The following is a 5,440-nucleotide window of genomic DNA, read 5'->3' on the forward strand; positions in this document are numbered from 1 at the left end:
TCTTGTAGGCTGTTGTGTTAGTTTGGAAGTTCATCATTCGGCAATAGGAGAGGATCTATTAACATTTGTTTTTCATTCCTCACCTGAGAAGTATTTAGTGGTAGATAAGTGATGCTTTGTAGCTTATTCTTTTGCATTTGGTTTCTTGTAGTTGCATTTAAAGTTAAAAAGGTTCCTAATCTTGACCTGCTCTGGGAATTTATTGCTTTACTCTTAGCAAGCAAAAAGAAAAGGAGTACTTGTGGCACCTTAGAGACTAACAACTTCTCTGTATGTATATATATATCTTCTTACTATATGTTCCGTTTTATGCATCGGATGAAGTGAGCTGCAGCACACGAAAGCTTATGTTCAAATAAATTTGTTAGTCTCTAAGGTGCCGCAAGTACTCCTTTTCTTTTTGCGGATACAGACTAACACAGCTGCTACTCTGAAAAAGAACAGGAGGACTTGTGGCACCTTAGAGACTAACAAATTTATTAGAGCACAAGCTTTTGTGGGCTACAGCCCACTTCATCGGATGCATAGAATGGAACATATAGTAAGAAGATATATATATACACACAGAGAAGGTGAAGATGCCATACAAACTGTAAGAGGCTATTTAGTTAAGATGAGCTATTATCAGCAGGAGAAAAAAACTTTTGTAGTGATAATCAAGATGGCCCATTTAGACAGTTGACAAGAAGGTGTGAGGATACTTAACTTAGGAAAATAGATTCAATATGTGTAATGACCCAGCCACTCCCAGTCCCTATTCAAACCCAGGTTAATGGGATCTAGTTTGCATATTAGTTCAAGCTCAGCAGTTTCTCTTTGGAGTCTGTTTTTGAAACTTTTCTGTTGCAAAATTGCCACCCTTAAATCTGTTCCTGAGTGGCCAGAAAGGTTGAAGTGTTCTCCTACCGGTTTTTGAATGTTATGATTCCTGATGTCAGATTTGTGTCCATTTATTCAATGTACATGGCAGAGGGGCATTGCTGGCACATGATGGCATATATCACATTGGTAGATGTGCAGGTGAACGAGCCTCTGATGGCGTGGCTAATGTGATTAGGTCCTATGATGGTGTCACTTGAATAAATATATGGACAGAGTTGGCATCGGGCTTTGTTGCAAGGATAGGTTCCTAGGTTAGTGTTTTTGTTGTGTGGTTGCTGGTGAGTATTTGCTTCAGGTTGGGGGGCTGTCTGTAAGCGAGGACTGGTCTGTCTCCCAAGATCTGTGAGAGTGAGGGATCATTTTTCAGGATAGGTTGTAAACCATCCTTGACAGGTGTTTGTCTAACCTGTTCCTAGAAACCTCCAATAATGGGGGTCCCTTGGAAGCCTATTCCAAAGCTTAACTGCCTTTATAGTTAGAAAGTTTTTCCTAATATCCAACCTAAGTGTCCCTTGCTGCAGATTAAACCCATAACTTCTTATCTTGCCTTCAGTGGACGGGTCAGCTAAGAGCATGTCATGCACTTGCCACTTGGCATCAAGAAGATTCAATATTTCAGGATCATCATCATCGAACCAGTCTGCATGATAGCATTTTGTATATCTATCAGAGCTCACAACAGCATTATAGATTGTATCATGCAGGGACAACCTTTCAGCAGATAAGTCATCACTAATTGTTGGAAGAGTTAGCTGTGTTGAGAATTGTTCAGCAGTTGATGGGTCTTTCAGCCAGGCAACATTTAGATACTTAACTGACTAGTTTTTACACATTTTTGGCTGAATAAAAAGGGAAAACTTTGATCAGTAAAGACGGTTGTCAGTCCCCCAATCTGCTCCATGTAATACTCAGGTTAGGTGTACATCTCATAGGTCCTGCTGTCAGGCCAACACACTGTCAGTGATGTCACCCTACCATTTTGTATTTGTTGGTAAGCCAGTAACTCTGTCACAGAAGGAAATCAGGTTGATTTGTTCTTGACAAATCCATGCTGGCTATGCCTTATAACCCTATTATCCTCTAGATGCTTTCAAATTAATTGTTTAATAATTTGTTCCAGTATCTTTCCAGATATTGAAGTTAGTCTGACTGATCTATAATTCCCTGTCCTCCTTGTTCCCCGATAAAAGATGCACCACCACCGCCACCCACAGTGCTGCTAAGTGGTCAGGCAGGAGTTGGCATGTCTCCTGCAAGGCTAACCCTTGCTCTCCAGTGTGCGGTTTGTAAACCTCATCACCTGCCCTTTTTAAAGAGAAGTCCTATGTTTGCCCCTCTTCAGTCCTTTGGGACCTCACCCGTCCTGTGTGAGTTCTTGAAGATAATTTCTAACGGTTCCAAGATTGTTTCAGCTAATTCCTTAAGTGTCCTAGGTTTAATTTCATGAGGCCCTGCTAACTTGAATACATCTAAATATTCTTTAACCTGTTCTTTCCCTATTTTGGCGTCCATTCCTTCCCCTTGTTCTTAATATTAATTGTGTTGAGTATCTGGTCACCACTAACCTTTTCAGTAAAGACTGAAGCAAAACAGACATTAAACACCATAGCCTTTTTGATGTCGTCAGTTATTAGCTCTCCCTCTCTGCTAAGTAGAGGACCTACGCTTTCCTCCATCGTTATTTTGCTCCTAATGTATTTAAAGAACATATTCTTATTGCCTTTTATATCCCTTGCTAGGTGTAGCTCATTTTGCGCCTTAGCCTTTGTTACTAGTTGTGTGGTTAAACTTGTATTTTTTAAGTTGTCAGTATGTTGATGAATAATTCTGAAAGTCTATGTACTTGATTGACCTCCTACCCCACCCTTTGCCATTACTCATCTTAGATTGTAAATTCTTTGGGGTCAGAGTGTGTCTACCTTTATGTTTGTGCAGCACCTAATACAAAGCAGTCCTGTCTGGGTGCTACCATCATATATATATTTAACAACATACAGTACCTTAGATAGTATACATTTCCAGTTTTATTAATTGACAACGTATGATAGGCACAGACAGTATTAAGGCACAAAAAGGTAGCATTAAGGGTGAGATTTTAATCTTACTATTGCATTTCCAGACTTGAGAGCTAGATGGCTTAGCCTTTGCATTATGCTATCACTTCTTAAAAGCATCGAGTTGGGACTGACATTTGTTAACTTTCTACTTGCATCCTACAAAAACATTCTTTTAAATAACTCCTCCTCAAAAACTTCCCCTGTACAAGGGATGGTGTATGTTCATTTATTAGTTGTGTCAGATAGTTTAGTTGATTGATATTCAATTAATGCCCATAGTACAGGTGGTCAGAGGTGGGGTCATATATAACTTTGGTTTTCCAGTGTTATCAGAAGCTTAGCTGGGATGATCTGTGTAGTGAGATCTTCCTTTGGAGCTTATTAATACCATCCTTGTGCAGAGCAGAGTATTGTAAGTGCTCAGAGGTGGTGTTTTAAAAGAGGTGGAAGCTGAGGCAGCAAGGAGCCAATACACCTGCACTGGAATAGGATGCTACATTAAAAGCCTGCTTTCTAAAGAAAAGTGGTGATAGCTGATTTCACTGGATCCCGAAGTCTTGTATCCACAGAATAGGATGGTAGTGCAGAGACAATAGCAGGACAAGTTTCCCATTGCCCTTAGCCAATGTGTCTCAACCCTGATCTAGAGGGAGCCACCTTCAGGAGCAGTCTCCATGGCCTCCAACAAAAATATTTAGAACTTGGAACTCTTCCCATCTACAGAGCACTTTACAACCTATAACTAATTCATCCTCATACCATCATCGTGAGATTGGAAAATATCATTATCCCCATTTCCAAAACTAAGGTTCAGTGATGTGCCTGGAGGGCCTCTGGGTCTGAGTTGGGATTTGAAGTGTGAGTTCCTGGCTCCAGGTCCTATTGGTCTCAGCACAGAGCACACATGGCTGTCAATCAGTGCCTCTTATGGTAGTTTTTTTTATGGGAACACCTGACCAGTAGAGACTGGACTGAAAACCAGATGACCCAAAAGGGATGAAGAGGCTTTTCCTCCACAGACACATCCCAGAGAGGAGGATGATTCTAATTAGGTGTGATAGCAAGATTCCCACTGGGGCTCTGTTGTGATAGGTGCCATACAAACACATGGTAAGAGCTAGTCCCTGCCTGGAAGAGCTTACATTCTAAACAGGCAAGACGAAGAAAGGGTTTGGGAGGGGACAGAGAGGCACTGAGTGATTAAGTGACTTGCCTGAGGTCACCTAGCAAATCAGTGGCAGAGCTCTTGACTCACCATTTGTTGCCCCATCTACTTGCCGCACTGCCTCTCTATTGTGTGTCTGTGCTTGTCAGAAGGGTTCTGAATCAAAGTAGGGTAAGTGGTGGTCCTCAGTTATATGCCAGCACCTAGAATGCTCTTCTGCTGACCGTTATTTCATAGCAGTGCAGGTGTCTGATCATTGGCACCAGCAAAGGTTTATGTTGTGTTCATAGATTCATAGATACTAAGGTCAGAAGGGACCATTATGTTCATCTAGTCTGACCTCCAGCACAACGCAGGCCACAGAATTTCACCCACCCACTCCTGCGAAAAACCTCTCACCTATGTCTGAACTATTGAAGTCCTCAAATCATGGTTTAAAGACTTCAAGGAGCAGAGAATCCTCCAGCAAGTAACCCAGGCCCCATGGTACAGAGGAAGGCGAAAAACCTCCAGGGCCTCTTCAATCTGTCCTGGAGGAAAATTCCTTCCCGACCCCAAATATGGCGATCAGCTAAACTCTGAGCATATGGGCAAGATTCACCAGCCAGATACTACAGAAAATTCTTTCCTGGGTAACTCGGATCCCACGAGCTCCGTTATTTTCTAGTGGTTTGCATTGTAAATAAACCGACGTGCCGATTCCGTTTCCTAATCCCAAATGATACTGTCAGCTCGAGGGACTGAGCCTGGCTAATGTTTGAAGTTTTCTTAGCCATGAGACACAGTGATCTGAGATACTTTTGTTAGCTGCTACATCCTCAGACACCTGAACGTTTCATTTGCCTAGCATGTTTTAGAGGACCAGTAAATGGGGTTTTGGATAATCAGGGGTGTTACTGGGTAAGGGAGTCATGACAGAGCACATAGTAACCTAGAAAGAGGGAGATTTAGATTAATGGGGTTTTGTTGGTGGTAAAAATAATACAGACCACCTGGTGGCTTGACTGCAGCTCATTAATGTACCTCATCCTTGGGATATGCTCCCTGGCACAGTGAATACTGAATAGGCTACAGGAGTTGAGTTGGACAACACAGTCCTTTGAATGGCCCCCATCTGCTGGCATGCTGAGTGATATTAGTGGCAGTTGTGTGCTTCTAGATCCAAGGTGATGCTGCATGTGGGAGTGAGGCACTGAGAGAACAGAAGTGGAGAAATGGAAGAATGAAAGGGTGGGGCAAGTCCTCAGATCCTGTTGCGCTGGTGGTGGGATCTGCTGCCATGTACCATGAAGCAGAGGGAGGAGGGCAAGGCTGTGGAAGGGGAAAAAGTTTCAGC

This window comes from Natator depressus, chromosome 7 (genome assembly GCF_965152275.1).
Source record: "Natator depressus isolate rNatDep1 chromosome 7, rNatDep2.hap1, whole genome shotgun sequence".
NCBI lineage: Eukaryota > Metazoa > Chordata > Testudines > Cheloniidae > Natator > Natator depressus.